The 23,924-nt window shown below is 42.4% G+C and overlaps 1 protein-coding gene across 4 annotated transcripts in view; it reads right to left on the minus strand.

The window, feature by feature from the left end:
* cdc42 (cell division cycle 42) overlaps positions 1 to 10,829 on the minus strand; it is a 30,358-nt gene extending 19,529 nt beyond the window's left edge. The window contains exon 1 of one of the 4 annotated variants that reach the window (XM_087980567.1): positions 10,806 to 10,829. The gene's annotated coding sequence lies outside the window, so the exon portion shown is untranslated. Of the gene's footprint in view, positions 1 to 850; positions 999 to 6,018; positions 6,118 to 10,805 lie in introns of those variants that run through there. The other 3 variants (XM_043675616.2, XM_087980566.1, XM_043675617.2) reach the window with 3 other exon arrangements.
* Positions 10,830 to 23,924: the final 13,095 nt, after the last annotated feature.

Here is a 23,924-nt window from a genome sequence, read left to right on the forward strand (position 1 = left end):
TGGTGTCAGGGGCAAGGTCTCACGCACTGTGCTGGTGCAGCCTCCTGAACAGGGAGCAGACTTTAAAAACTGAGCCCCAGAGGAAAGGCATTTAAATCGATTAATTGAATAACCGGATTATCCAAATGAAATAATGTCTGCCCATGACGTTTGGTTGATCGAGGTTCCCCTTGACATGTTGGAGGGTGGGGTTTCCCCCTTCTGAGAGATTCTAGGACTGGAGAGCACAGTCTCAGGAATAGAAAGGTGTCAATGTGAAGAGGGACTGTGTGGGGGAACTCCTTATCAAGCACTGTGGAAGCAGTCCTTGTATATTTTTTAAAAAAGGGAGAAAATTAGATTCCTGATCAGTACAGGAATCAAGGATTATGGGAAGGCAAGAAAGTGAACACAGTGTCAGATCCTGTTGAATGGTGGGGCAAGTTCAAGTGGCCAAGTGACCTTCCTAGTTAGCAAGGTAATATTTGTAGCTCAGGTTGAGTTTTGGATGTAGGTTTGCTCCCTGAGCTGGAACCTTCCAGCTCAGCAAACAAACCTATATCCAGACATTTATGGCCTGACTTCATGTTCTTATCTTAAGGTTTAAGATGTTTTCCATGCAGAAAATAGAATTGGAACTTCCATTGTTGCACTAACATACATTCATGCCTAGTCATGTTATGGCTGCCATGCACTCAAGCAATTATGGCTTTTGCATTTCAATATTTGTACATGCATCTCAGCAAATTGGCAATATACAAGGTCAGGAACCAAAGCATAACAGAATGAATACATTACCAAATTACAGGTTTGAGAGAACCTTTTTGCCAGTTTAACTAATTTATTAGAGTTAAGAAACCATCAAGCATACCATTCCTTGTACAGAATTCCAGCTTCAACTATTGAGAGGTTGTCTTGGCCATGGAGTCACAGTAGAATATGCATTACATCCTGACTTGAAATAATAAGTGCACAAATCAATTGTCAATTCTGTTGATGAAATGGAGACTTCCTGCACCAAAATCTTCATCAGGGGATCAGAGACATACTGTAAAGGCAGAGTCTGAAATTTAGAGCTTAATTCCTAACATTCACTGCAAAAAGCAAGCTTGAAGTGACATTATGTGCCAATACAGAATTTCTTTAAAAACCTCTACCATGCTATTCTGACTCAAGTCAATTTGTTGCACCAAAAGTTAATTTCAGCATAGCATCCAAACTTCATTACAAATCTATAAACAAACCAATGTCTAACAATACTTCCTTGCTAATCATTAGCTGATGAAGAGTCATGGGCATCAACACACTAGTTTTATTCTCTGTAAGGATGGTAAGACAGAAACTCAACTCTAGCTATTACCTGGCATATAATGTGCTGTTTGCAAACCAATGATTTCACCTGGAGTGCTTAGACAAAATAGTAAAATCAAAGCTACACAAGAGCAGAAGAGTATTTCTTTCCCGAAGGAGGGACCTGTGTAACAGTTAAGGGAGTTTGGATTCACTGTTTTGTCAAACTAGAGCTCTCAGGCCAGTTCATTAATAATGAGAATTTCTTAACTAGGTTATCACAACAGGGCTTGGTTTGACCATCCAGAGAGTAGGGTAAAGTGGATTTTTTCCAGCTCTACCAACTCCATTTTATTTTGCCACTTTTCAAACCTACCAAGATGTGGGTAGTAAGTCTAACCATCATAAGCATTTGGATGGAGTAAATCAAGTAAGTGTTTTCCTTATTCATTTTTCTATGATGACAGGCAAGAGAATCAGTTGGAGAAAAATGACAAAGAAATACTCAAAAGTGAGTGCAAACAAAGCACTGTTCCCTCTCCATGTCAGTTTCAACATCCCTCCTTTAGAGGGAATTTGCTCAGTTCCATGGATTCTCATGGAAAATGACAGCGATTGCAATGTCTAAGTTGACTAAATGAAAAGGCTCCATCTCCTGACTGCTGCAAAAACTGTTCTCAATACACATGTGGCAGGTTCTACACATGCACACTTTGAAACACTGCCAGTAAAAACTGGTAGTGCCCAAATACGCACAAACAACAAAATAGAGTTTATCACAGGCAAGGATGTTGCACATGCAGAAAGTGGAAATGCTTCAAGGGGAGTCAGAAGACTCAAAACCCAAGGTATTTGTCAACCCTATTTTGGAGTGGGCAAGCAGAGAAAATTGGCCCACAATTTGTAACGTCCAAAAGGTCAGAACCATTACAACACGCAATCTCATTTAGAATCGATTTAGCACAATGTTTTCTTGTCCATCCAGGTGTGGTGTGAAGACTACAAAGAACTTGCAGCAAAAGCTTTACGAAAAGCAGACATTATCCAACACCAGATACCATACAGACTGTCTCTGGGGAAACAAATCATTTGATAGCCAAACCTAAATCACAACTAAAACATGAACCTAAGATGAGGCCAACTCAGTTATCAAAAGCTACCAAGAGGTACACAAGGTACTAGAAAGTCAGACTACATTCATTAATGCCAATTTAAAGACTGCAACTTTCAGCCCAAATTTTCTTGAAACTAATGAAAGTCAAACCAAAGCTCAGTTTAAAAGAAAACAGTGCAATGAAAATTGTTAATCACTTGCAAAGCTTGCAGTTTGGGAGATGCAAAATCCATTTACTAATAACATACACAAGACTCATCCCTGGATAGTTTCATGATGGCTCAAGAAACTACCAACTGCTAGAACAGGTGGGGAAAGTGCACCAGACACAGGATATCCACCGAAGACTGTTAGTATCTGAATCTAGGTCAGCAAAGTTGCAACATGAAGATAAGCACAGCAAATCTGATGCATCCAGTAACCAAGAAAAATTACATGAATACATACAAGTTTAAAATAGAGACTTAGGGGAGAAAGTGAGGACTGGAGATCAGAGCTGAAAATGTGTTGCTGGAAGAGCGCAGGTCATGCAGCATCCAAGGAGCAGGAGAATAGACATTTCGGGCATGAGCCCTTCTTCAGGAATGAGGAAAGTGTGTCCAGCAGGCCAAGATAAAAGGTAGGGAGGAGGGACTTGGGGAGGGGCACTGGAAATGCAATAGGCGGAAGGAGGTCAAGGTGAAGGTGATAGGCCAGAGTGGGAGCTGGGGCGGAGAGGTCAGGTAGATAGGCAGGGGGAAACAACTTGTCAAAGTAAAGCCTAGATTCAAGTGGTAACTATTAAATTCCACCAACCCCGAAAGAATCTGTAGTTACTAGGATTTTTAAGAATCCCAGCAATGCAGTCATACAGAAACTATGATACAAAATCTCAACTTTGGTAATTTTCAAACACTTACCCCAGGGCTGCCTGGTTTGCAGAGATCAGCTCCCAGCATAACAAATTTGGTTATTGGAGTTTATAATGTTATCAATGCTGCATTTCTACGCTAATATTAGAGACAGTCCAACCAATAGAAAACAACATTCACTAGAAATTACAACCAAAACACTTGAAAGTAGGTAGTCATCCTATTATCCTGCAAACAACAAATGTATCAGTGAACCAAGATTCAGATATAGCAAAGATCTGAACAACTAGTGATATATCCTCACAGGAAGCCAAATTCAAAAAAAAAAGGCAAGTAATTTCATTTTTGCTTTGATAATCACAAAACCAGACAAGGACATGGCATCACAGTACCACCTTTCCAGATTGTGCAATCTGCATCTGTTATGAAGTGGGGGGATCTATTCTTCCTTTAATTTTAGGGGGTAAAAAGTTGGCCATGGCACAAATTTGATACATCACGACTTTCTTTTGAATAAAGTTGTTGAGCAAAAAAGGTACAGGTTGAAGTTGCCTTACCCGAAGTGTATCTACATGCAGTAGTTAAGATTTTTTAACAAGTGAACGGAAATTTGCAACACTAGAGAAAGAACAGTGGAATAGTCCTATCAGACAACTCAAGCAAGAGACAACACTGATAATGGACTAAATACTGCAGCACATTCAAGATTCCATAATTCTCCCTTGGGGGAGAGCGCCTAATGTAACATTAAATCAACAGGCAATTTCTCAATTATACTCATGGGTTTTGCCAGATTATTAAAAAGGTGTCCACATTGATCAACTCAAATTTGGGTCACTGAGGACATTTGATCATCGTGCCCTTGAATTGATCAAGCTTAAAACAGTTGATACAGAATTCTAGATTTTTAGATGCTACATTCTTTCTGGCTTAGTCTTGCCAGGATTCATTTTCCCCCTTTCCTAGCTGAGGACACTCAGGAAATTCAAATACAAGTGAAATAATAGTAACAAATGCTGAAAAGATGAATAAACCAAAATACTCAGCAAGTTACATAGCAACTGTGGACAGTGAGTGGTCATGGTTCAGATCAATGATTTGGTCAGATAAAGGTCAATCTGATGCTCAAAAACTGGAATCTCATTTTATTACTGTTCAACTATTTGCAGTAGCCTGTTTCCATTTCAAATGGAAGCCAGATCTAATCCTGGACTCTGGCTAGAATGCTAGCGAACATCAACTTAGAAAAACAAAACTAAACCTAACCCATTTTCAAAGACAGATTCAGTCACGATTACAACAGATTAGCTGAAGCAGTTTTGCAGACTTCCTGTTACTGAAACAGTTCATGCCCAAGAAACACATACACCATACCAACTGCACACGTCAACCTGGCTCAGTTCTACAAACAATTCACATCCCAGGAAAATTTGATTCAATGCAGGAATCAAAGAAAAGAACAATTCAACATGTTTTACTAATACTGCTGAGTGATTTGGTGACACTCACCAATGGCAGACTATGACTTTCCTCATCATATCAATTTCACAACTGTTGATCTGTGATTCAGAAGCAAATCACCAGAGGAAACATACAATCTCCATATTGCAACTTTCCATCAACACTGGGTATCAGCCTAATGAAGCAATACCTTTTTGAATATTTCAATGACAGGGACAGCAGACTATTGCACAGAAAGGCTCTACTGCAGGCTGTAAAGAGTGTACAGAATATCTGATTCTATGGAAAACACTCGAGCTGTTCATACTGCCCTATTGTTTCCAGTAGCAGTACAGCCTCACTGCAGTCAAATCCCCAAACAGCTGACAGAACATTTTCTATACAATACCCTACCTGATCAAAACTCCCCAACTGAAAATGAGAAATCTGCAAACATTTGACCACTGAGTGACATCCAAACGGACAAAGTTTGCCAATTTATTCCTCAGGCTTGGCCCCATTTTCATTTTCCCCAAACTGCAAAATAAGCCTTACTTAAAAAAAGGGGAAAATAGCAACATTGAGATATCATACTCTTTTAACTTCCTCTTTAAATGGTTTGTATTTCTGAGCAACACTAAAAGCAGGAAACCCACTTCTGATCATTTGTTTTAGTTTTCAGTAAGACACTTCCCCAGCCCCTCTCCCACACACAAAAAAAAGAGAGGAGATGGAGGATGCTGTTTAAGGTCAGCTCGGAGCTGGAATTCCGAGAAGGAAACCACCTCCAAACTGCGGCATTCGGTGGGAGCCGAGTAAATGCAGCAGTTAGCGGCGTCGCCCTTCATCCCCCTTGGCGGTGTCTCTCTCTCTCTCTCTCTCCACCCTCCCAGACCCTGAGGGCAGGAAGCGCCCGGACGGGGCCACACAGCCCCACCCCAAGGCTCCAAACGCCGCGGCGGCAGGATCAGAGAGAGAGAGAGAGAGCGAGCCGGGAGGGCGCTGCCCCGGGACCGGCTCCGACACCGACACCCGGTGAGGCAAGGCCTCAGGTACCGCACCGATCCCATCTCCTCCGGCCCCAGCTCTCCTCCCCCCACCGCCCCCCAGGGCGCCACCGCCCCGCTCTGGACGCCAACCCCAGAGGATGGTGCAGGAAGCGAGGCCCGGGGCCGGGCCGGGCCGGCTCTCAGCGGCACAGCCCGGGAAGGAGGGAGAGGGGCATTTTCCCCTCAGCCCCACTCCTCTGTCGCTCTCTCTTCTCCTCTCTTCCCTCCCCCTTGATTTTCTTCTCCCGGCCCGTCCACCTATCGCTCCCTCCGCCCCTCCATAACCCACACTCACCCCCTCCCCCGAAAACCGACCGTCTCCACCGGGCGTTGGCAAATGCACGGGGTCTCCGGATCTGCTTTAAACTGCAGCAAGGGCACGTCGCGATGACGTCATCACGCGGTCCCCGCAGGCATCGGTGGCTTACGTCATCGCACTCGGTCTGCGCAAACTCTGACTTGTAGGTGGATCAGGAGTGGCTCAGGGATCAGGAGAGGCTCAGGGATCAGGAGAGTGGATCAGGAGTGGCTCAGGGATCAGGACAATGGATCAAAGATCAGGAAAGTGGCTCAGGGATCAGGAGAGTGGATCAGGAGTGGCTCAGGGATCAGGAGAATGGATCAGGAGTGGCTCAGGGATCAGGAGAGGCTCAGGGATCAGGAGTGGAACAGGGATCAGGAGAGTGGATCAGGAGTGGCTCAGGGATCAGGAGAGTGGATCAGGAGTGGCTCAGGGATCAGGAGTGGAACAGGGATCAGGAGAATGGATCAAAGATCAGGAAAGTGGCTCAGGGATCAGGAGAGTGGCTCAGGAATCAGGAGAGTGGCTCAGGAATCAGGAAAGTGGCTCAGGGATCAGGAGAGACTCAGTGATCAGGAGTGGAACAGGGATCAGGAGAGTGGATCAGGAGTGGCTCAGGGATCAGGAGAGTGGATCAGGGATCAGGAAAGTGGCTCAGGAATCAGGAGTGGCTCAGGGATCAGGAGAATGGATCAGGGATCAGGAAAGTGGCTCAGGAATCAGGAAAGTGGCTCAGGGATCAGGAGAGTGGCTCAGGGATCAGGAGAGGCTCAGATCAGGAGTGGAACAGGGATCAGGAGAGTGGATCAGGAATCAGGAAAGTGGCTCAGGAATAAGGAAAGTGGCTCAGGGATCAGGAGAGTGGCTCAGGGATCAGGAATAGCTCAGGGATCAGGAGAGTGGCTCAGGGATCAGGAGAGGGGATCAGGAGTGGCTCAGGGATCAGGAGAGGCTCAGGGATCAGGAGAGTGGATCAGGAGTGGCTCAGGGATCAGGAAAGGCTCTGGGATCAGGAGAGTGGATCAGGAGTGGCTCAGGGATCAGGAGAGGCTCAGGGATCAGGAGAGTAGATCAGGGATCAGGAGAGTGGCTCAGGGATCAGGAGTGGCTCAGAGATCAGGAGACGCTCAGGAATCAGGAAAGTGGCTCAGGGATCAGGAGAGTGGATCAGGAGTGGCTGAGGGATCAGGAGTGGAACAGGAGAGTGGCTCAGGAATCAGGAAAGTGGATCAGGGATCAGGTTAGTGGATCGGGGATCAAGGGAGTGGAACAGGAGAGTTGATCAGGGATCAAGAGGATAAATCAGGAGTGGCTCAGGGATCAGGAGAATGGATCAGATTAGTGACTCAAAGATCAAGAGAGTGGCTCAGGGACCAGGAGAGTGGATCAGGTGTGGCTCAAGGATCAAGGGAGTGGATCAGGAGAGTAGCTCAGGGATCAGGAGAGTGGATCAGGGATCAAGAGAGTGGATTAAGTATCAAGAGAATAAATTGGGAATGGATCAGGTGAGTGGCTCAGGGATCAGGAGAATTAATCAGAAATGGCTCAGAGATCAGGAGAGGAGATCAGGATTGGGTCATAGATCTGGAGTGGCTCCAGGATCAGATGAATTGATCAGGAGTGCTTCAGGGATCAGGAGAGTGGATCAGGCATGGATCAGGAGAGTGGATCAGGGGTCAAGAGAATAGACCAGAAGATTGCATTAGGAATCAGAGAAGTGGCTCACGAATCAGGGAATTGCATCTGAGATCAGGAAGGTGGATCAGAAGAATGCATCAGGGATCAGAAGAGTGGATAAGGTGCCCCCATCCGTTCCTGAAGATGTTGCCTCATGTTGGGATACAGTGTCACAACCACTGAACACCACCAACCAAGCAGGCCTTGGTTCTGTTAGAGAAAGTGAAGCAGCTATCACCATAGTCCACACCTGCACAAGGTGGTAACTGGTCTTGTTGCAAAACAAAGAGGAACTCTTTCTCCACTAATATGCCTTCACTCTCTGGATGTAAGAATCACTGGTAAAGACAACACAAATTGCCCTCAAAAAGGAGGCTGCTAGCCTCTTTCAACTAGTATGATCTGCAAGTTGGAGCAATCTGCAGTTTGCAGTTCAGATTGCAGTTAAGAGCCGACCATTATTTTTTCCCCTGGGACTGAATCATAAGATGTGCAGCATGAAAACGGACTTTCTGTCCAACCCGTCATACTGACCAGATATCCAAAATTAATCTAGTCCCATTTGACAGCATTTGACCCATATCCCTCAAAGCCCTTCCTATTCATCCTACCCATGCTCCTTGTGATTTTATAAACTTAAATAAAGTCACCCCTCAGCCTAGGCTCCTGGGAAAATAGCCCCAGCCTGTTTAGCCTCTCCCTATAGTTCAAGCCCTCCAACCCTGGCAACATCCTTGTAAATTTTTTCTGAACCCTTTTAAGTTTCATAACATCTTTCCTATAGCAGGGAGACCAGAATTGACTGCAGTATTCCAAAAATGGCCTAATTAGTGTCTTGTGCAGCGACAATATGATCTCCCAACTCCTGTACTCAATGTACTGACCAGTAGAGGCAAGCACATTGAATGCCTTCTTCACTATCCTATCTACTTTCGACTCTGCTTTCAAGGAACTATGAATCTGCACCCTAAGGTCTCTTTGTTGGCAACACTCCCCAGAACCTTATCATTAAGTTATAAGTGATTTGCCTTATCAAACTACAGCACCTCATTTATCTTAACTAAATTCCACCTGCTGTCTGATCAAGGTGCCATCGGTACTCTGAGATGACCATTTTTGCTGTCCACTACTCTGTCAATTTTGGTGTCATCAGCAAACTTACTAACCATATCTCCTATATTCACATCCAAAACATTGATAACAATGACCCAGCACTGATCCTTGCAGCACACCCACTGGTCACAGGACTCCAGTCCAAAAAGCAACCCTTTACACACCACCTACCTTTGAGACAATTTTGTATTCAAATGGCTAATTCTCTCTGGATTCCATGAGATCTAACATTGCTAACCGGTCTCCCATGTGGAACCTTTTGAAGGTCTTACTGAAGTCCATATAAACAATGTCCACCGCTCTGCCCTCATCAATCCCCTTCATTACTTCTTCAAAAAACTCAATCAAGTTAGTGAGACATGATTTCCCACACTCAAAGCCATGTTGACTATCCCTATTCAGTCCTTGCCTTTCCAACTATATAAAAACCCTATATTTCAGAATCCTCTCTACAACTTCCCCACCACTGATGTCAGGCTCACCGATCTATAGTTACATGGCTTTTCCTACCACCTTTCTTAAACAGTTGCATCACGTTAGCCGACCTCCAGTCTTCCAGAACCTCACCTGTGACTATTGATGATACAAATATCTCTGCAAGGGACCCAGCAATCACTTCCCTAGCTTCCCACGGACTTCTAAGAAAGACCTGATCAGGTCCTGGGGATTTATCTACCTTTATGCATTTTATGACATTCAACACCTCCTCCTCTGTAATATGGACACTTTTCAAGATATCACTACTTATTTCCCCACTATTTATTTCTAGCTTCCTTGTCCTCCTCCACAGTAAATATTGGTGCAAAATACTCGTTTAGTATCTCACCCCTCTCCTGCAGTTCCACACATAGACTGCCTTGCTGACCTTTTCTAGGCTGGATCATGTAAAAACAAAAGATTTCCTTCCCTAAAAGGCATGAATGAGGTCAACTCAATAGCAGTGCCTCAGCTTCCACATCTCATAAACCTGATCAAAGAGTCAATGCAAGAAGGCCAATCAGTTATTTATTTCCCCTTTACCTTCACCCAACTCTGTTTTGTTCTATATTGATTTTGCTTAGATATGACCCATTCATTGATCCTCAAGTATCCCAACCTCATCTGTTAATCTGAACTGGAACAATTATGGATTTTGGGTTTTAATTTTCAGAAGTGAAACTCAGACAGAAAGGTCCACTTTTTCAGAAACATAATACAGTCTGGCAAAAGGACAAGGATCTGAAATGTTTCTCTTGGCACAAATGCTGCTTGACCTGTTTTTCTGTTCTTATTTCAAAGTCCACTTCTTGGTTTCTGCATTTTTGTGCAAGTCCATTTGCAAACATCAATAGCCTTGTGCCAGACACCGTTTAGCTGTGAATTGATGACATTATTCTCGAGTTGTTTTGATCACAATTAAACATTTCCAATTCGATTTAAAGCCTAGTCCTCCTCTGAGAAAAGCAGCAACAACAGCTTAGTCAATAAATCTAGTCAAATATTTCACCATGCAATAACATCCTCAAGTTTTCTAGCAAGGGTTGCAGGACAATAATTCAGCTAACTTACCCTGAATCCTGGCTGACTTTATGCTTCTGTAAACCACCTCTCGAAGACTATTGTAATATCTTTACCTGCCACTTCAACAGAGAAATTCCTGAGCTTAGCACAGACCAAAAATTCAAACTGGATATTCTTCTGTACTCAAGCTAAGTACCACAATTGTGAATATTTTCAACTTTAAAAAATCCTTATTAACTTACCTTGCTTCTTTAAGGTTCTGGAACATTTTGCTATCCTTTAGCACTACACACCTAAGCTCCCTCTTCTAATTACCTCAGTTAGATTTTCTCAGTGCTCACAACCAAATTATAAATAACCTCCTTTGTCTCTGTGGTGGATTATCTCTTTGTATGCTCACTGGCACATCAACACTATTCAAAGCACCTGACCGTTTCCTATTCCTCTAACATACTTCATTATTATCTGTCTCCATGAAATTCAATTCCTACCTGTCTCACGGCAGCCAGTGTGATTCCAGTACTAGTTTTCCTTTGCGTCCCTTTGTTTTCATCTCCTGGGTTTCCTTAAGGACCTATCATTTGCTCCCTCCTCCTGCTTCATTACACATTGCTCCTTAACAACATTTGTAGGCATGGACTCAGCTTTCATAATATAATACCCAGATTTACCACTCCTCTGACATGTCTCCAATTACCTGCATGCTGTCTGCATCAACACCTGACTAAATAAAAACTTCTCCCAGCTTATGACCCAGAAAAATGAAACAATATTTTTCTGTCAATGCATCACATACTTTATGCCTTGATTCACTGTGTCCTCAGTCAATCCCTCATTGTTGATCTAAACTGACCTTAAATGGGCTTGATCTTGTGTTCTGCTTTGAAACCCATAACCATCTATCACCAAGATTGTGATTTGTCAAAACATTAACTCTGTTTCTCTCTTTCTCTGCTGATGCTGCCAGACCTGATGAGTTTCTCCAGCACTTTGTATTTTTATTACCATGACCATTTACTTGCATGATGTGGAGGTGCTGGTTTTGGACGGGGGTGGACAAAGTTAAAGATGACATGACACCAGGTTATAGTCCAACAGGTTTGTTTGAAAGTACAAGCTTTCAGAGTGCAGGGGCGGGATACATAGAACACAGAATTTATAAGTAAAAGATCAAAATGTCATACATCTGGTACAATATATTAGACAAACCTAGGTGGCTGTTAAGTTATTAATTACTTAGAATGTGGATTGATTAATATGTAAATCCTAGAATCTTTTTAAGTCACAATGCCGAGATAACTTGAGGTTTTATCAGTATATAAAATAAAGGTGTCATCTCAGCTCAGACAATGCATTAAAGCTGTGAGGTTCAAGTCTGTCTGTATACCAACCTAGAGTCAGACTGGTTTTATTTCCAAAGTATGAATTTATAGAATGTCACACTGACTGATTGACTGTGTGCTTTTTGAGCAAAAGAGAATGTACAGTGTATCTGCAAATGCAAATTCACCGCATAGACTAATTGTGTGTGCTTCCTAATTGGTGCCTCCTAATTGCGACCTTACGATTAGCTGCCAAATTGCTCTCAAACTTAAAAGAAAAATCCCAGTTTAATGTTTCAGACATTACCAGTACAGGACTGAGTTAAGAAAATACTGCAAGCTAAAAATAGAAAAATTACAAATGGAGAAGTACTTGATGTGGGTGTACTGGTTTCTTAAGGTAAATCATTTTACTGATATTTTAATACAATGGATTTGTTAGATAAATTCATTTTGAAATGATGTATTACTATTTGGATTTAAATTGCGAATTGGGAGTGGTTTACCCATGTTTGTACTCAGAGTCAGGGTGCATTTTGTGGTTTACCACATTAGCCTGTACAATATATACCACGAAACTGGGTGGTTGACAATTCAGATACAGAGGGTTTTTACAAACCATTTTACCCCCATTTACAAATATCTGAATTATGAGCACTTGTACTTCCAAACATGATCCCCTATAGAAGTGCATTAATGTTAATTTTAAAGATCCAATATATAACTGTTTCCACATACTCACAAACAGCTATTTTCCATTGTCCTGCATTGTGTTCTGACTTGTGTCCTGATGAAGGTCTTGCCCATTACGTCGACTCTCCTGCTCCTCAGGTGCTGCCTGGTCTGCTGTGCTTTATCCAGCACCATACTTTATCGACTCTGAGTCTTCAGCATGTGCAGTCCTCACTATCTCCTTCCGATTTGTGTACAAACTGACATGTGAACAGATTCAAGAACAGAAGTCCTTTGCAACCTGGAGACTGCCGGTATCTTCAAGTTTATTTACATTACTAAATATTTGCAATATCACAGACTTCAACCCATAGTTTAGGTTCTGTGCTTACTGATGTTACACACACATAAGCTGAATCATTCCATGATACAGAGAGTGTTATTGAAGGTAAGCTTTGTACTGGAACATCACAGGTCATGATGTCATGTAAGGGTTTTAAAGGTACAGATCTGTTTTATCTGAAATCTATGCCACAATGCAAAGTCCCACACTTTTCCATTTAAAGAATGGGAGCCTGTTTTTCAATAAACATGAATATAGAATATAGGATGATAATAGATATACCTATAGACTCAGATAATATCTTGACGAGCATACGACACAACCAGATCTTTGTACAGTTATCACGATGTGACGGTGTAGCTTCATTCTGCGTGAGCTATATTTCATCAAGGATGAATGTGTATCATTTATTGTAGATGTGTCGTTGTTGTCTCATATTAGGTTTATTGTCAGTATCAGAGCCATGATCCTGTGTGGTGAGTGGTTTACGATATGCAACTTGGATATGACATTTTTTTTACATAGGACTTGACAATCATTATTACAATGCAACCTACAGTGGGCACTACAACTAGTTTCTTTACATGAATTCATGTTTGTATGAAATTGTTGAACTCATACATTTGTCCTGTTCCAGTTTAGTACACCTGTTTGCGTACTCATTGACCATGCTCTTGTATTATTTTCTCTCTTCTTTCCAACAACATGTTGGACTCTACAATTGCTTGGAGAGGGTTTGGATAGGAACAACTGCATGGGTTTGCCTCCAAATTGTGAGAGTTGCTAGTGATCGTAAACCAATGCCTAGAGAAGTAGCACATAGAATTAACATAATTATTTGAAAACCTTGTCCAGTTGCTTTACATTTAATGATCACAGTACAGCCATTGCATTTTGCAAGACGATTTAACTGAGGGTAGTGAGTAGATGAGATAACATGTTGAATATCACATTTCCTGCTCATGTCTCAGAATGGTGCATTAATATACTGCAGACCATTGACACACACAATTTGTTGAGGTACACCAGATGTACTGAACATAGTGGTGAATATGTTAATCACAGTTACACATTGTAATGCAAAAGGGAATTTTGTGAAATAGACATTAGATGTAATCTTGTCTTTGAAAGCAAATGCACAGAAAGTGGCAAAGATTAGAGGGAAATTAGGGGATTGGGAAATTTTTAGAGGTCAACGCAAAGCCACGAAGAAAACTGTAAAGAAAAGTCAAATGGATTATGAGAGTAAACTAGTTCAGAATATAAAAAACAGATAGCAAAGGTTCCGACAAATATCAGGCAGATACAGCATGGGTTCATGAGAGACAGGTTATGTTTAACTAATTTCCTGGAATTCTTTGAGGACATGACCAGCATGTTGGACAATGGGGAACCAGTGGATGTGGTGTATCTAGATTTCAAGAAGATATTCAACAAGGCACTGCACGAAAGGCTGCTGCCTAAGATAAAGGTGCACAATGTTATGGGCAATGTATTAGCATGGATAAAAGATAAGTTAACTAACAGAAAACAAAGAATGGGGATAAATGAGTGATTTTCTGGTTGGTGATCAGTGTCTAGTCATGTGCCTCAGGGATCAATGTTGGGACCGCAATTGTTTACAATTTACATAGATGATTTAGAGTTGGGACCAATTGTGGTGTATCAAATGTTGAAGATGACACTAAACTGAGTGGTAGAGCAAAGTATGCAGATGACACGGAAAGTCTGCAGAGGGATAAAGTGGATGAGTGAGCAAAAACCTGTCAGAAGGAGTACAATTTGCTAAGTATGAGGTCATCCATTTTTAAAGGAATAACAGCAAAATGGACTATTATTTAAATGGTGAAAAGTTGCAGCATGCTGGTGTGCAGAGAGACCTGGGTGACCTTGTGCATGAATCACAAAAAGTTGGTTTGCAGGTGCAGCAAGTAATTAAGGCAAATGGAATATTGCCCTTCATTGCTAGTCAGTTGGAGTTTAAAAATAGAGGTTATGCTGCAGCTGCATAGGGTGCTGGTGAGGCCACGCCTGGAGTACTGTTTACAAATGTGGTCTCCTTGCTTGAGAAAGTATGTACTGGCAATGTAGAGGAGGTTCACTAGGTTGATTCCATAATTGTCAGGGTTGGACAAGAGATGAGTAGACTTGGACTATACTCATTGGAATTTGGAAGAATGGGGGGCAATCTTATGGAAACATATAAAATTATGAAGTGAATTGATAAAATAGAAGCAGGGAGGTTGTTTCCATTGGCGGATGAAACTAGAACTAGGAGGCATATTCCCAAAATAAGGAGGAGCAGATTTAAGAATGAATTGAGGGGAAACTTCTTCACTCAAAGGGTTGTGAATCTGTGGAATTCCCTGTCCAGTGAAGAAATTGAGGCTATCTAGTTGAATGTTTTAAGGCAAAGATAGATGGATTTTTTTGAATAGTAAAGGAATTAAGGGTTCTGGTGAGCAGGCAGGTATGTGGAGCTTGAGTCCACAAAAAAGACCAGTCATGATTGTACTGACTGGCGGAGCAGGCTCAGTGGGCCAGATGGCCTACTCCTGCTCCTACTTCTTATGTTCTTATGTTATGGAAAACATCATAGCTCAGAAGGAATTGTATGTGGAAGGAAAGATTCTCTCAATAGTTGAGGTTGATGGATTTGTTGGGTTTCCCATGTCTGTATTAGTTAATCAATGTCCTTATACCAGATCAATAAATAGATTTATGCACCAGCCTCTCGGTTTTTCTGTGCCCATTTGTATTTGTATACAGTCTGGCATCCCTTGATGTGTAATTTGGTGAAATATGATTTTGTTTACCTTCGATGACTACATTCCTGGATAGTCCTAGTTGTCTCTGAGTTACCAAAAAGAACATGATCTGAAAATGTGTTGCTGGAAAAGTGCAGCAGGTCAGGCAGCATCCAAGGAGCAGGAGAATCAACGTTTCGGGCATGAGCCCTTCTTCAGGAATTAAGGGTTCCAGCTTGATCTCCAGCTCCTGCTGCGCTTTTCCAGCAACACATTTTCAGCTCTGATCTCCAGTCCTGCTGCGCTTTTCCAGCAACACATTTTCAGCTCTGATCTCCAGTCCTGCTGCGCTTTTCCCTGGATGCTGCCTGACCTGCTGCGCATTTCCAGCAACACATTTTCAGCTCTGATCTCCAGCATCTGCAGTCCTCACTTTCTCCTCCAAAAAGAACATGATGTCATGGGGACATGTTGGATACTTGCCCACAGATGAGGATTTCTTGAGCTGTTGCAGCTAGTCATCTTCTGATATAGCTTGCTGAATGTGCTCTGCTTGACCTTTGGCCAACGCGTATTAGCTTGACATTGCAGCTCTCCACTTTGCCTTGTGGGAAGGATCTTTATAGCTTCTCAGCACTAATCAAAGGCTAGAATGCTGTTGTATTCTTTCCTGGATGTCACATTTTAGAGTTTGTTTTGGTCTTACCATTTCAAGTCCTTCTTCATTTGTTTTACAGTCTACGTATGGAATTTTTAAGTATACATCTTTCTTCCACTTTTCACAAGCTGCTAATTTCTTCCACTGATCTTAGTGCCCAGGGTTTTGAGATATTCAGGACAGTGAATAGAATGTAGCATCTTATAAGTATTTTGCTTGAATGTTTATGTAGTGAACACATGCTTCATCTTTACACATCTCTATCTCTCCAATGTCTGTGTCACGTCTACCATCTTTTGTTGTATTTTGTCCTAAATTGACAAACTCATCTATTTGTCCCACCATCTATTTCAGTCTTTCCTGTAATTTCTTCTAATGTATTTCACATGGCTATAATATTTGTCTTTTCACGACTATCCAACAATTGTTAGAAGATACAGTCATGAGGACAGGGATAGGCTGGCAGTGAAGTCTATGATGTTTGAACAGCCCCACCACTGTTCAGTGTTCACCTGAAGTCATCGCCCCACTAAGCTTGCTGAACTGTATCCCAGCATAAGTCAGCACCTGAGAGAGAAGAGGAGATAAAAGCAAGTAAAGAATCGTTCAGCTCATAATGAATTACCTCAGCTTGTTAAACTGATTTATAATAAATACTAAAGTCATTATTGCAAAACTAGCCATAATGCAAAGTTCATATAATATAAAAGGCGAAAGAATGGGAATAAAATAGAAAAAAGTTAAATTGCCAATGCTGTAAATATGAAATAACTTGGAAAATGTGGAGTAGAGGCAATGTTTAAAATGAGCATGAGTGTCGTTTCATTGCAACTGATATATTCAAAACACTCTGATATTATTGCAGTTCTCCTGATGCTTTGTGTAGCGTTGATCGTAACATTACATTGACCAGAAGACCCATGTCTAAATAATATAGTTCTCGTCAGTATAAATTACTTATAAGCTGGGTGAGACTGAAGGGAGGTATTTTCCCGTGGAAATGAAATTCAAAATCCAATGTAGTCCCTGCTGCTTGGCGAACTAATGACTGATTTTAGGAGATGATTGGCTGTAACAGCCTCCACCTCCTCAGGCCCAAACCCAACATTTTCGAATCAATAACTTGATCTCAAATGACATTACTTTTTCTGCATATTTCTTCTGCCCTCTGAGCCAAAACTTTCCTGTGTGACCTCTCTTCCATATCATTGACTACTCCGAGCCCATCCCCTAAGCATACAAATGTCTTTGCTCGACCCAGTGCTTGCAGACAAGAAGTTGGAGTTCTCATTCCTTCTACCTTTCAGAACTAGTTTCTTATCCACCTCATGAAGAAGTCCACACTCAACATTTCATCCCTTTTCTATCCATTCTTTGGATTTGAGTCTCGATGATAAGATCATATTTAATTGTCCGTAAACAGGTGATGGTGAGCCACCATCTTGAACCACTCAGCCCTTCTGGTGTAAATGGACATGTGATTGTACAGAAGGATTTTAACCCTGTGGCAGTGGAAGGACAGCCACATATTCCCTGGTATGCCCTGAAAGAGAACTTGCAGGTAGTGGTGTTCCAATATATCTCCTGCCCTTGTCCTTCTAGATGGCAGCAGCTTTGAGTTTGGAAGATGATGGGGAAGGAAGAATTGCTACAGGGCATCTTATCACTGGTTCATACTGCTGTCACAATGCATAGGTGATGAAGGGTGAAATGTTCAATGTGTTGGATGGGGTTTCTAACCAATCAAGAAAATAGATGAGGGCAGTGCGGTAGACGTTGTAAACATGGAATTTAGCAAGGCCTTTGACAAGGTATCACATGGTAGGTTTTTGAGTAAGGTTAAATCTTACGAGGTCCAGAGAGAGGTAGCCAATTGGATACAAAATTGGCTTGAAGGTAGAAGAGAGTGGTGGTAGAGGGTTGCTTTTCAAACTGGAGGCCTGTGACCAGCAGTGTGCCACAGGGATTGCTTTTCCACTGCTAGTCATCATTTCTATAATGATTTGGATGAGAATTTAGGAGGTATGATTAGTAAATTTACAGATGATATCAAGATTGGTGGTATCGTGGACAGTGAAGAAGTTTATCTGGGAATGCAGTGAGATTTTGATCATTTGGGCCAGTGGACTGAGGAAAGATAGGTAGAGTTTAATTTAGACACGTGCATTTTGGTAAAGCAAACCCGGTCAGGGCTTACACAGTTAATGGTAGGGCCTTGGGGCATGTTATAGAACAAAGAGATCTCGGGGTAGAGGTTCATAGGTCCTTAAAAATGGAGTCACAGGTAGACAGGGCAGTGAAGAAGGCTCTTGGCAAGCTAGCTTTCATTGGTCAGAACATTGACTATTGCAACTGTACAAGACATTGTTGAGGCCACATTTGGAGTACTGCATGCAGTTCTGGTCACCCTACTATTGAAAGCATATTATTCAACTAGAAAGTGTGCAGAAAAGATTTACTTTAATGCAAACTGGACCAGAAGGTTTTAGTTATAAGGCAAGGTTGGATATGCTGGGACCTTTTCCCCTGGAGCAATGACTGAGGGGTGACCTTATAGAGGCATAGATAAGTTAGATAGCAGACAGCTTTTCCCCATGGTAGAAGGACCTAAAACTAGACAGCATAGATTTAAGGTGAGAGGGATGAGATACAAAAGGGCCCAGAGGGGTGTTTTTTTCCCACACAGAGGCTGTTGAGTCTCTAGAAGACTGCCAGAGGTAGAGGTGAAAGTGAGTACAATTTTGCCATTTAAGAAACATTTAGACAGGTACATGGATGGGATAGGTATGGAGGGATATGGACCAAATGCAGGCAAATGGGACGAGTTTAAATTGTGAAAAATGGGCAGCATGAGCAAGTTGGGCCAAAGGGCCTGCATTCATGCTGTAGACCTCCAATTCTAATTGGAGATATTCCATCTTGGATGGTGTTAAGATTCTTGAGTTTTGTTAGAGCTGCACTCATCTAGTCAAGTGGAGAGTGTTCTATCACATTCCTGACTTGTGTCTTGATGGTGGAAAGGCTTTCGGGAGTCAAGAGATGAGTGCTGTAGTATTCTCAGCATTATACCTGCTCTTGCAGCCACAGTACAAAGCTGATCCAGTTAGGTAATCTGTTCAGTGGCGACCACAGTGTTGATGTTTGGGGGTTGGAGGGGGGTCAGTGATGTTAACACTGTTGAGTGATAAACAGTAATGGTTGATTCTTTGTTGTTGGAGAGTAGCTGAAGCAAACGTTAGTCTTTCTCAAGGAAGGAGAGGTATGGAATGATTCAAATACATTTTTTTAAAGATTGTTACAACATTGTTACTATTTTGCAGGAAGTGTAACTATTAACTGCGATGCATTCAGCAAGGTCAAGTTATTGGAAACGATTCGGTGGATGAGGAGGGGGGAGGTGATTTAGAAACATTTTGAGCTGAACGAGGGTTGTTCATACACGTAGTGAAACCTCTAGTTAGAGATTGTTGCCACAGGAAACAGGTGAAACTTGACAGACTTGTTATGTCTTAACCATCTCGCTGCCTATCTGAGAGCCACTGTAAATGTGCATTACATTTACAAGGTCACATCTTGGCAATGATATTTCAGGGTAAAAGTGAGACGTATATCAAAAGCTTTGAAACAAAACAAACTATGTTCCTAGAAACAACAGTTACAATTCTACCATGCAGTCCCTCCCAGGGAGCAGTTACAGTAGGAGTAAATAGAGCATGCTGTCTGCACCAGTATGTGCCATAAGCAGCAATGAAACCAATGACTGTTAGGCACACTCCAGCAAGTTTTTGAACCAATATGTCACCTTACATGCAAAATAGTGTGAGATAACAAGCCTAAAGGATGAACAATGAGCTCTTTTAGACACTGGCAATAATAATCCGACAGTCCCTGTCTAGCTGCGGACAAGATTTACTTGTTAGTCACCTGGCCCTTAACTAATTAATTGCCAGATGAAACAACTTTTATTTATCAAACAGTGCTTTATCACCAGTGTTGTTTTCAATAGAGGTGTCCCTAAATGTGAATATGCAGCTGTCTTGTTGTCATAACAGGAGAAACAGGACCTCAATAAAGAGTACAATAATTTTAGGGATTCAACACTTGCTTCTATGTCTACAACGTGCCTACACACCCGGGTCCTATCACAACATGGTTTGCTCTCAGCAAACTCATTTTCACCCATTCGTAGTCCCCATTCTCTCCTATCTAGGCTTTCTTCTTCAACAAAAATAGGAATTTCTGGGGAAACTCAGCAGATCTGGCAGCGTCACTGAAAAGAAATCAGAGTTAATGTTTCGAGTCCAGTGACCCTTCTTCAGAACTGACAGTAGCTAGGAAAAGGTAGTATTTATGACAGGGGATGGGTAGGGGTGGGGTGATGGAGTGTGATTCAGTGGACACCGAGTCCAGAGAGCAAAAGAAAAGTAAGGCAGAGAATTGGGCAGTTTCTCTGTGCACCCAAACAAGAAGTACATGTTGAATAAGGTGGGCAGTGGAACAGGATGTTTTTGTCAGAAATGGAACGGCAGGCAAATGTGATTTCAGTGGCGGTTCTGCTCCTAAGTCTATCATTCAAGAAGTTGACCTAGGCTGTTCCCAGGGAGGGTTGAAACAGCCCCTTTAAGTGATCACACTGCAAGGTCATACAACCAGCAAAGAACATCAAACAAACTAAAATGAAGCAATCACCTTGATTGGATAAGAGACTGGATATCACTGATCTTGATATCCTATCAAAAATTGGGCTAGGGTGGTAAGTAGATGAGAAAGTGAGGACTGCAGATGCTGGAGATCAGAGCTGAAAATGTGTTGCTGGAAAAGCGCAGCAGGTCAGCAGCATCCAGGGAACAGGAGAATCGACGTTTCAGGCATAAGCCCTTCTTCAGGGCCTTGAGCCCCACCCCTCCAACCGCCACCAGGACAGAACTCCGCTGGTCCTCACCTACCACCCCACCAACCTCCATGTACAGAGTATCATCCGCCGTCATTTCTGCCACCTCCAAACGGACCCCACCACCAGGGATATATTTCCCTCCCCTCCCCTATCAGTGTTCCGAAAAGACCACTCCCTCCGTCACTCCCTCGTCAGGTCCACACCCCCCACCAATCCAACCTCCACTCCCAGCACCTTCCCCTGCAACCGCAAGAAATGCAAAACTTGCGCCCACACCTCCCCCCTTACTTCCCTCCAAGGCCCCAAGGGATACTTCCATATCCGCCAGAAATTCACCTGCACCTCCACACACATCATTTATTGCATCCGCTGCACCCGATGTGGCCTCCTCTATATTGGGGAGACAGGCCGCCTACTTGTGGAACGTTTCAGAGAACACCTCTCGGACACCCTGACCAACCAACCCAACCACCCCGTGGCTCAACACTTTAACTCCCCCCTCCCACTCCACCAAGGACATGCAGGTCCTTGGACTCCTCCATCGCCAGACCATAGCAACACGACGGTTGGAGGAAGAGTGCCTCATCTTCCGCCTAGGAACCCTCCAACCAAAGGGATGAACTCAGATTTCTCCAGTTTCCTCATTTCCCCTCCCCCCGCCTTGTCTCAGTCAAATCCCTCGAACTCAGCACCGCCTTCCTAACCTGCAATCTTCTTCCTGACCTCTCCGCCCCCACCCCACTCCGGCCTGTCACCCTCACCTTGACCTCCTTCCACCTATCGCATTTCCGACGTCCCTCCCCCAAGTCCCTCCTCCCTACCTTTTATCTTAGCCTGCTGGACAAACTTTCCTTATTCCTGAAGAAGGGCTTATGCCCGAAACGTCGATTCTCCTGTTCCCTGGATGCTGCCTGACCTGCTGCGCTTTTCCAGCAACACATTTTCAGCTCTGGTAAGTAGATGACTCTTCCTTTGATTTATTTTATATAAGAACAGAACTTCAATCCACTTCCTAATAGTGTTGATTGAAAGAGCATTTCTGGGCAAGACTCCAGGGAAATTCCCTATTCTATTTCCAAAAGGACCAAGAAATTTTCAACATTTGACTCATTAGAGAAAACTTCAATTCGGTTAAATATTTCCTTTGAAGGGCAGATCTTCCAAAAGAGTAACAGGGCCTCAGGAAAACAACTGTGATAATGCGTCCTAATATTGGACTTGAACTCACTTCCTTTGAATTCAGGTGGCAGGACACTGCCAACTGAGTCTAGGGCAAGAGTTGTTTATTGTTGTTCTGCTGCTATTTTTGAACAAAACATCCGAATACTTGACAAAGTTCATCAACATTTAGCAGCAACATATAGTTCCAATTTCACGGAAACACTGCACCAAAGTCAGTATTTCCCCAAGGGAATAACACACAAAGAAGGGATTAAGAAAGTCTTCCCTTCAATGATCTGAGTGATGTAGTTGGCGGGAGGACAATAATGGGATGGTTCACTGCTGTCCTCACAATAACGATATCTGTAAAATTACTGCTTGGAAGATATTGTTTCAGAATTGAGAACCAAAGGGCAGTGAAAGGGAGAGGTTCAACACGCACTGATTTAATTAGTGTGACCTTGACTCTGTTTAAATGGTGTCAGTGTAGGGAGGGATATATATGAACATAGCTGGTTCTTAAAACTTGTTTATATTCATCTGCATTTCTTTCTGAATTATATTCAAAGTTTCATCATCATAATCCCTGGGGGAACTGAGTTACACTTCCAATTATTGCCAACATGTATTGTTTCTCTTCCTTTCTGTTCAAACATTTTAATTAAAAGCCTTAGCCAGTGTATTATTAATCCATTGGATTAATAAACAGAAGTTTCCAGGTTGAATTTGACGTAGTCGTACCCCAAATGGCTTCAGTGCCCACTAAACAAAGACCCGAGTGGTTTTTCATGAAATGATAAACAGGGCTTAAGTATAGATTTGAGTGAAAACTGTATCAGTTATGATTTGGTTAACTCAGTACAGACCAAAGATAAAGATTGAGCCGTTTCTGACCACTACACCAAACATCACTTATCTACAACCTAACTGAGGCACTGGGACACCAAAGACAAGTTATCAATTAAATTGTAATTGTATGTCAGGATGGAGTTGATATTTGTCTGGATAGTCCTTGAACTGCAAACTAATTTGAAACAGTAATGCACATATCAAATGTCACACTTCACCCGACAAAAGAGCAGTGCTCCAAAAGCTTGTGATTTTAAATGAACTTGTTGGACTATAACCTGGTATTGTGAGACTTCTGACTTTGTCCACCCCAGTCCAACATTGACATATCCAAATCATGTCAAACTAATTCAAGTATTCTGATTCCAACCCATAGTTTGTGTGTAAATACAATGATGAGCCACTCATTCATGTAATGAAAAAGACACACAGTCTGAGTGCTGTACTGAAGAATTACCCAAGATTGTGAGTACAAGACTCTGAAGTATAGTACAAATGCAAACCCTTCTAATTAAGGGGCAGAAGTTTTGCTATTGAGCCAAAGAAGGCAGTCGTGTTGGCTCAGTTTTCTCTCTTACCTACCTATAACCATGAGAATACTGCTACATAAAAACCTTCCATTATTGCATACGGTTGGCCATTCTTCATTTATTGGTCAAGACAGTGAATATTAACCAGCTATTTTGACTGAGAATGAAAACAGTCACAGCTGACCCCAACAAAATGTCTAAACGTGCCCATTTTCAAGTTGGAATCGTTGCATTGAAAGCAAGAGCTAATCTTCTGCATGGATTTCATCCAGCTCCCCCCAAGCAGCCACAAACGTGAAAGCTACCTCACACCTGTATTCTCAGAATGTCTTATATAGGGTGGAAAAATTACTGCCTTGCTCTTCCATGGTTAGAGTAAAGATGCACAGTCAGTGTACAGAGGGGACAAGATATATAAATCATTGCATCACATA

This window comes from Chiloscyllium plagiosum, unplaced genomic scaffold (genome assembly GCF_037043375.1).
Source record: "Chiloscyllium plagiosum isolate Xiang-an unplaced genomic scaffold, Cpla_swu_hap1 HiC_scaffold_37, whole genome shotgun sequence".
NCBI classification, from domain to species: domain Eukaryota; kingdom Metazoa; phylum Chordata; class Chondrichthyes; order Orectolobiformes; family Hemiscylliidae; genus Chiloscyllium; species Chiloscyllium plagiosum.